At 43.1% G+C, this 9,641-nt stretch overlaps 1 protein-coding gene and 1 long non-coding RNA gene across 2 annotated transcripts in view; one reads left to right on the top strand and one right to left on the bottom strand.

Annotated features, from left to right (window-relative positions):
* Positions 1-9,641, top strand: part of LOC118105716 (ras GTPase-activating-like protein IQGAP1) — a 331,334-nt gene that overhangs the window by 258,413 nt on the left and 63,280 nt on the right.
* LOC124852246 lies at positions 8,131-8,661 on the bottom strand. Its single transcript, XR_007032868.1, has 3 exons — positions 8,489-8,661; positions 8,278-8,402; positions 8,131-8,182 (listed from the first exon to the last, which is right to left on the bottom strand). It is a non-coding gene; the product is annotated as an uncharacterized LOC124852246 (long non-coding RNA).

Genomic DNA, 9,641 nt, shown 5'->3' with positions numbered 1-9,641 from the left:
GGTCTGTGCGTGAAGTACGATCACAGACTGGATATAAATGATTCTTCTGCAGTTCATCACGTTGTGGATTGAAAAATGTCACTTTAAGGGATATTCCCTTGTTTCCTTTTATTTCATGTACATTTGTGAATAAATGTCGATGAGTGTGATCTTATTGTCCGATGTTGTATAAACGCTGTACATGAAAGAAAGTCCACTTGTATAAAACCTTCTATCTCTTTGTACATGAGCAGGAACATGCAGATCAGTTATGAACATGTGTGAAGAATCCAGAGAGAATGAAAATCATCAAAATGTGAGTTCACATGTTTTTCATGAAGTCATTGAACTGATTCGATCTGATGAGTCCAGACGTTTTCATCTTCTCAGTGAAGCAGAGCCGCAGGCTCCCGGCTCCAAACGAATTATCTCTGTGTTTCTAAACGTCTTTCACCCACAGACTCACACCACTTTACATCGGAGTCATTAGGTGAAGCAGGTTATTAAACTATGTACATGAAAACTTCACTATTTGACAAATAACATGATTAAATTCACTTTGAACAGAAAAACAACCTCAGCTTCTCATTGGGGGAAAATATTTCAGTTTTTTTTTAATCTGAAAAAGTTCTTCACCTCGTCATTTTCTTTTCTTCTTTAATTACATCGACTCTTAGAAATCACTGTTGACTTTATACTTCGATGTACTGAGCATCTTATTTACAGCCTGGTCTCATCAATCTGTGTTCAGATAACACGACTTTACACTTTCTGATTCCCTGCAGTGCTCATGGTTTTCACCTGATGTCTTTAGTTTTCAACACAACATGCTAACACGCTGCCGTCAGCAGGATCAGGGGTGAAACTGTTTTAAAATATAAGAAGCTTGTCTGAACTCAGCAGTTATTTATTTATAACAGCGACTGCTCACAGCTTCATGTCCCGACCAGTAAATATAATGTCACTTTTTACATTTGAAAGTAAAATTTGCATTAAATTAGCACATTTTTCTGCACATAACTTTGAAATATTTACGACTTTGACTTTTGTGCGTCAAAGGACAGAGCAGCAGCAGATCCAGTGATGATGCTGTGTCACATCCACAGGAACACACAGGGAGGATGGTGGACTGGACTCTGTGTGACAGCTGATCTCAGAGCAGCTCACCTCCTCTGATTCCTCTGGAGCTCTGTCTCCACTCTGCCTCCCAGCAACAAGGCCCAGTCAGAGCCGCTCTACACACAAGCTGCTGCTGCTTCAGCCTCTGGATCCTCAGGACACAGCTCAGCCTCCGTCCACACACACTGTCCTCTTCACACTCACCTTCACTAAGATCACCGCCTCCAACTGTTGAGAGAAGAAGACATCAGTGTTACAGAGACTCACTTCATCAGCTGTGAGTCAGTGATGCAGCACATCCAGTAGAAAGAGCAGCAGGGACTTCAGTCCTGTTCAGAGGTGGAGCAGCTTCCTCTCTGCTTCATGTTCACGTGTTGGAATGAACACGCTAAGAGCTAAGTGTGTTTCCTCTGCATGTCAAAGTGCAGAGTGGACACCTGAGAGGTGGATTTACTGCTGTTACAGGTGAAGCCATGTTTCACTGTGTGAGCACGTGCACATAAAAGGGGCGGGGTTTACTGCGTATGACCAATCACAGACATGGACAGTTTGACTGACAGCAGAGCCTCATATTTCACAACGAGGATCAAACTGTTCTATAATAAAAATCAGAGGAGAACAAACACATGATCCAGAATAAAAGAAACTCAGTTACAGCATATATCACGTGACCACGATATAATAACGTGTGTGAACGAGATAAATAACTCGGGGCCACGAGATCTGAATCTGTTGTTTACTAACAAGACGAGTGGAAGAGAAGAAGATTCTTGATGAGAAACGTTTGAATCCCAGGATGTGACACACAGTGTCTCACTGTCTCTGAGGACACACACTGTCTCTGAGGACACACACTGTCTCACTGTCTCTGAGGACACACACTGTCTCACTGTCTCTGAGGACACACACTGTCTCACTGTCTCTGAGGACACACACTGTCTCACTGACTCTGAGGACACACACTGTCTCTGAGGACACACACTGTGGTGGACACCTCTGACATCACTCCTCAATAGAAACACATGGACCTATCTTCAGGAAGCTGACTGAGTGCATCTGGTGTTTTGGTGACAGGATGAGTCTGGAGAGATTGAGATGTTCTGGGTGAGTTAGAGATCAACTGAACCAACCAGACGTTGATTTAAACTTCCCTTATCCGTCCCTTTAAGGAGAGTGTGCACCACACAACAGTGGAGAGTCACTGTGGTCAGTGGGCGGAGCTTTTATACGGGTTGATCTCCAACTTAACCTGGAGCAGGTTAGCCATTCATCAGAAGTTACCATGGTGATTTACCTCGTTAAGAAGTGGACGAGCTTCGTAGGACTGAAAAAACTAAACCTGAAGTTAACCTGATAACCACAAATCCTGCTTGGTAGCACAGACCCTGGATCTGTGATACTGACTGTGTTTAGTAAAATACTGATGAAAGCAGCGTGGACTGACTCCAACCATCTACTGACCTCACAGTCTCCAGTCGACAGCCTGAACTCTGCTGTAGATCAAGCAGCTCCTTCACTCCTGAGTCCTGCAGGTTGTTTAGTCTCAGATCCAGTTCTCTCAGATGAGAGGGGTTTGACCTCAGAGCTGAAGCCAGAGAAGAACAGCTGATCTTTGACAGACTGCAGTCCTCCAACCTGAATAAATAATAAAACTTAACTGTAAATTAAACTGAGGTCATGTGTGAAAATAACAGACACATATTCATGTGAGCACAGACTCATAACATGGAAGATAAATATGAAATCAGACATGTTGGACTAAAAACGAGTCCTGATTCAGTACAAATATATTATTTGGACCCGGTCTCTGTCCTGCAGATCAGTTTAGGAAATCCAGAACTAAACTCAGATGTGTTTTAACAAGTAGCTGAATATTTAAAATGTCACAGATTAATTAATGAATGGATTCAAGTTATGTATGAAGAGGAATTATGTTAAATTAGAATTAAATCAGATCAATTGGGTATAAATGCTGTTTTATAGATATGAGATCTACAAAAGTCAGTCAGTGAACTGACCACAGAGTCTCCAGTCGACAGGTTGGACTCTGTAGAAAACCACACAGCTCCTTCACTCCTGAGTCCTGCAGCCTGTTGTTAGTCAGATCCAGTTCTCTCAGATGAGAGGGGTTTGACCTCAGAGCTGAAGCCAGAGAAGAACAGCTGATCTCTGACAGTCTGCAGTCCTCCAACCTGGATAAAGAAATATGAACATTTGAATGTGTCCTCCTGTTGTTGTGGATCGTCATCATGTCAACACAGACTCTCAACATGCTGCTGACCTCAGTCCAGTCTGGGACCTGAAGATAAATATCAGATCAGACATGTTGGACCATTGTTTCATTCATCTCCTTCTTCTCTGTGTGTTTGGTCACTGAGCAGGTTTGTGTAATTAAACACTGTTTAAAGTAGGGATGGCTCCTGACAGTCACTTCCTGTTTGTTTCTATACTTATCAACTGTCCAACGTGTTTCAATAAGAATGTGTCTTATTTTGAAAACCTGAGGAGGACGAGTGCTCGGCCTCAGTCCACATGTTATTTACTGACACTTTCTTAGTGATCAGGAGCAGGTGAGTGCAGGTGAATGGAGTTGATGAGGTGGACGTGACTGACAGGCTGGGTGAGTGACAGATGACTGAGGGACAGTGAGCAGAGCAGAACTGAGACAATTTAAATAAATAATGACCCAATAAGAAAGAAAGTTGGAAAAGTGAAGAAGGATTTAAGGACCTCAGAGTCTCCAGTTGACAGTTTGGACTCTCCAGTCCAGAACACAGCAGCTTCACTCCTGAATCCTGCAGGGAGTTTCCACTCAGATCCAGTTCTCTCAGATGTGAGGGGTCTGACTTCAGAGCTGAGGCCACGACTTCACAGTGAGTCTCTGAGAGTCCACAACCACCGAGTCTGTAATTAAAGAAAATATCTGTTAGAATAAAATCAGAAAACACAACATTCATACAAAACGTGATCATGTGACCCTCACCCTGGTAAATCCCCTTTTTGCATCATGAACATGTTAAAAACTCCTCAAGAGAATCCTTTCAGATTTGGTACAAGCGTTCATTTAGACTGACAGAGGAACTCATTAGATTCAGGTGGTCAAAGGTCAAAGGTCAAGGTCACACAACATGTTTCTATCCTCATGAACATGATGTCTCAAGTCTGTCTTTAGGGGATTTCTTCACATTTTGACCAGTTGGACTCAAAGATAAACTGATTAGATTTCAGTGGTCAAAGGTCAAAGGTTACAGTGACCTCATATTATTGTGAATGCAACATGTCAGGAACCTGGAGGGACGGACACTGCACTGGTTGGTGGTGGCGTACAAACGCAGGGTGGTAATTCTAGTTTGACCAGAAAGAAGAATAAACGATATTTCTAGTTCTGCTTCTTCAGTTTAAAGGAACAGTCAGTGATTCTCATCCTAAACACAGAGAAGCTGTGATTTATCTGATTAATCACCGTTTCTAAATGCATATAAACATATAACAGTTTCATCAAGCAGGAATGAAATTAATATAATTATTTAAAAATATATATATATATATTTTTAAATAATTCTCATCCTAAACATATAACAGTCAACCTAACAAATGGATCTGTAGTGTTTGTTAGGGTAGTCACTAATAAACAGTACTTACCACATTTAGTATCAGTAAATATGAAATCTCGTCACATTTCAATCCTCCTTTCTCAGACCTGTGCCTACTGTTACATTACTTTAGTAAAATGAGGTTTGTTTTGAGTATCAGGCTAAAAGAACATTATTTAACATATATTCAGGTATTTTCTTTAGTATAAAACAAATTACTAAACACTACCTAAACACTTATTTCGTGATCGTCTCCTCCCACTATGCTAGCTGTTTGCTCCGAAAAACCTTTACACATGTGTGTATATATATATATATTATACACATATATATATATACAGGTATATATATATATATTGAACCCTCAAACTCCTGAACAGTGATCACATTGGATTTCACTCTCCACATCTGATCTAGTTGTTCTCATATGTACATGAGAACAATGAGAATGTATATATGTATTAATACCAAATACATAAATGGGTGTGTGGAGGAAGCTGGAGAACCCAGAGAAAACCCTGCAGACACCAGGAGAACCTCCTCCTCACAGAAAGGCTGCACTAACAGTGTTGACCACTGCAACACCATGCTGCCCCAAACAATGAGAATCAGTGTATTTGAAGAACGACTCATCTCCACTGATTGAACATGTTATTGATCATGTCTGGACTCACCGAGCCTTCCTGCAGTTCCTCACAGCTGGGATCAGTCTCTGTCGACCCTGGTATGATGTGTTGAACTTATTCAGGTCCAACTCATCCAGAACCTCCTCTGACATCTGCAGCATGTAGGCCAGAGCTGAGCAGTGGATCCCAGAGAGTTTCTCCTTTGATCTGTTCTCTGACGTCAGGAACTGTTGCATCTGCTGATGAACTGAGTGGTCGTTCATCTCAGTCAGACAGTGGAAGATGTTGATGCTTCTGTCAGGAGAAATGTTATCACTATTCATCTTCTTCAGGTTGTTGATGACTCTCTGGATGATCTCTGGATTGTTCCCTGTCCAACCCAGCAGGCCTCCTAAGACTCTCTGGTTGGACTCCAGACTGAGGCCGTGAAGGAAGCGAACAAACAGGTCCAGATGACCATTTGTACTGGTGAGGGATTTCTTCATGGTTCTCTTCAGGAGGTCATCCAGGGAGGAGGTACTGTCTGTGTTCCCATATGTTCCCAAGAAGTTGTTGAGTTCTTCTGTGTTCCTCTTGGTGTAACAGTGGAACATGTAGACTGCAGCCAGAAACTCCTGAACGCTCAGATGAACAAAGCAGTAGACTGATTTCTGGAAGATCACACACTCTCTTCTGAAGATCTCAGTACAAACTCCTGAGTACACTGAGGCCTCTGTGACATTAAGATCACACCGCTCCAGGTCTTCTTGGTAGAACATGATGTTTCCTTCCTCCAGATGTTTAAGCGCCAGCCTCACCAGCTTCAGTAGAACGTCCCTGTCAGCCTCCGTCAGCTGCTGTGGAGTCGTCTCATGTCCCTCACCGTACTTGTTGTTCTTCCTCTTTGTCTGAACCAGCAGGAAGTGTGAGTACAGGTCAGTCAGGGTCTTGGGCAGCTCTCCTCTCTGGTCTGTGGTCAACATGTGCTCCAGAACTGTAGCACTGATCCAGCAGAAGACTGGGATTTGACACATGATGTGGAGGCTCCTGGACGTCTTGATGTGTGAGATGATTCTGCTGCACAGCTCTTCATCACTGAATCTCCTCCTGAAGTACTCCTCCTTCTGGGCGTCAGTGAAGCCTCGTACTTCAGTGACCCTGTCAACACATGTAGGAGGGATCTGATTGGCCGCCGCAGGTCTGGAGGTTATCCAGACGAGAGCCGAGGGAAGCAGATTCCCCTGGATGAGGTTTGTCAGCAGCACATTGACTGATGACCTCTGTGTGACATCAGAAACAAGCTCCCTGTGGTTGAAGTCCAGAGAAGGTCTGCTTTCATCCAGGCCGTCAAAGATGAACAAAGGTTTACAGACAGCGAGCGTCTCTGCCGTGAGCTTCTGTAACGCTGGATGGAAAACACGGAGCAGCGTGAGAAGACTGTGCTGCTGGTCTTTCACCAGGTTCAGCTCCCTGAACGAAAGCACAGTCAGCAGACCCACATCTTGGTTTTCTAAACCCTCTGCCCAGTCCAGAGTGAACTTCTGCACCGAGAAGGTTTTTCCAACGCCAGCGACGCCGTTGGTCAGGACGACTCTGATGCTGCTCTGCTGGTCAGTTGAGGCTTTAAAGATGTCGTGGCACTTGATGGGAGTGTCGTGGAGGCTCTTCATCTTGGAAGCCGTCTCAAGCTGCCTCACCTCATGTTGAGTATTAACCTCTTCACTCTGTCCCTCTGTGATGTAGAGCTCAGTGTAGATCCTGTTGAGGAGGGTTCTACTTCCTGTTTCATCACTTCCTTCAGTCACATGTTCACATCTCCTCCTCAGACTGAGCTTATGTTCATCTAAAACCTCCTGCAGACCACGATCTGCTGAAAGACAAGAAACAATGTCAGAGACAGAGAATCTGAGAATCTGCTGATTGTTTTCATCAGATACAGAAAAACTACAGAAAATAAAAGCTTTTTAACTTTGTGCTTTTATAACGATGTTAAATGTTGATGCTGTATGAAGGAACAAAATAAAACCACATGTGCTGTTGTCAGAAGTGAAGACATCAGCAGACACATGTACAGTGCTGCTCTGACCGGCTGTCTGAGCTCCAGCTCCTGTTCTGGATCTTTGTCCACACTGGGGACAGGAGGAGTCTCCTGAAGAACCAGACTGGTCCCAGTATGAGGTGATGCACTGTCTGCAGAACCAGTGTCCACAGCTGGTGGAGACTGGATCCTTCAGGACGTCCTGACACGAAGCACAGCAGGACGACTGCTCCTCCTCAGAAACATGACTCCTCTTCCTCTCTCTGTGAAGACATTTCCTGATAAGTCACATGTCACAGTCACAGGTTGTCATTACTTCTGTCAAGGAGGTTTTGTTTTCACCCAGTATGTTTGTGTGTTGGTTGGTTCGTTAGTGGGATTATAAAAAACACTGAACAGATTACCAGTAAACTTGGTGGAAGGTTGTGGTCTGTGAACCAGATCGGGGGTTCTTCTTTCACAGACATGTTCAGAGGACTGATGTTTACCAGTGTGTGGAATTTGGTGCAGATCCAAAAAAAAATGAGTCTCTAGTGAATCTCAAAGTGGTTTCATAAGGAGCGTGTTGGTTCTTGGTGGAGGTCTGAGCTCTTTGAGTGATTCTGAGAGATTAGTCACCAACTTCAATGAAGCTGTGTCCTAATGCAGGGGCCACACTAGAGGAAACTAAATCCTCTTCAGAGCAGGTCACAGTAGAAACAGTCTCTTACTCTGTGTGTGAGGGTCCAGGTTCATTACTGAAGTTTAGAGGATAATTCATGGACCGGTCACTCTTCAGAGACACACAGCTGAACCCTGGAGACTCTGCTCTGTCCTCCTCTTCCTCCTCATAAACACTCATCTTCAGTCTGAAAGGAAAAACACTGTGAGCTCAAACACACACAATGAAGCCAGGTACATAAACTCAGTGTTTCTTCAAATACAACAGAGTCAACCCTCCTACACTGTGTCCCTGTTGTCACGGTAACCTGAGACAGTTGTAGGTTTAATGTGTTGGACTCAGCCGATCACAGCGTTGAGTCAAACTGTTGATTGACTGACAGAAGTTCCTCCTGAATCTTCTTCTCTCTAAAGTCCACGTGTAGAAAACTGACTCAGAGTCAGTGACAGTAAAATAATATGAATGAATAATATGAATGTTGCTGAACACTCACCAGCCTCAGACTTCACGTTTCCTCCGTCTGCTCGTTACAGTTAAAACAAAGTCTGAACACTTTCACTTTCACTGGCTGCTGCTCCTCTCTGCATTTACTGGAAACCACGTGACTCTGTGTGTGTGTGTGTGTGTGTGTGTGTGTGTGTGTGTGTGTGTGTGTGTGTGTGTGTGTGTGTGTGTGTGTGTGTGCGTGCGTGCGTGCGTGTGTGTGTGTGTACTCAGAGTATGTAGGAGATGTACTATTGTACAAGTACAATACTACAGTGCTCTTTCATGTAATACTGGTTTATGTCATTCGTGAATCCACCAATAAACATGCAAAGCCATAAACAAACATTGAATAAAAAAGTATTTTTGATAAATCAACTACATTAAAGTGAATTAATACAAGTTCATGAAGTTCACGTGTCCTTCAACACCCTGCCACTAGGAGAAGGAAACTCAACATCTAGTGTTAATGTCATAAAGGCTGGAAATGAATTACAGATCTTTATAGACAGTAACACTGAGAGCACATCAGTCAGCAGCTTTAAGCAGCACTCTGTACCTCCACCCAGTTCTATGGCTTTGTGCCCAAATGAAGGTCAAACACAAGCTCTTCAACTTTATATTCACTTTAAAACTCACACAAAATCAGTATAAAGTTAAAAACCTACATATATAGTGTTGTTATATAGTATAGCTGTTTTAGATTTATGTTTTTATATACATATATATATATATATATATATATATTTTTTTTTATGTACCTGGGTCTGCAGGTCGATGTCTCTCACTCCTCAGCCAGTGAGTCCAGAGCTTTACTGGGATCCACAGTGAAGACTCTCGACAGGTTGGTGACCACTGCTGTAACGTACGATTCTGAAAACACGTTCTGTGACTTTCAGCCGGTTACTTCAACTCGGTCGGCTCAAAGGAAGGTGAGCGAGCAAAGAGCCCGACGTTTGTCCAGGATGTGAATCAGTGTCCAAATCACGCTCAGTGTGTTTTCAAACATGAACTCTGGAAATATCCATAAAATTGTGTCCAGATATTTTCTGGAGTTCATCTATTTTCACTCTCCACATCTGATCTAGTTGTTCTCATATGTACATGAGAACAATGAGAATGTATATATGTATTAATACCAAATACATAAATGGGTGTGGCGA

This window comes from Hippoglossus stenolepis, chromosome 1 (assembly GCF_022539355.2).
Source record: "Hippoglossus stenolepis isolate QCI-W04-F060 chromosome 1, HSTE1.2, whole genome shotgun sequence".
Classification (NCBI taxonomy): domain Eukaryota; kingdom Metazoa; phylum Chordata; class Actinopteri; order Pleuronectiformes; family Pleuronectidae; genus Hippoglossus; species Hippoglossus stenolepis.
This window is presented reverse-complemented; position numbering and strand designations above follow the sequence as displayed.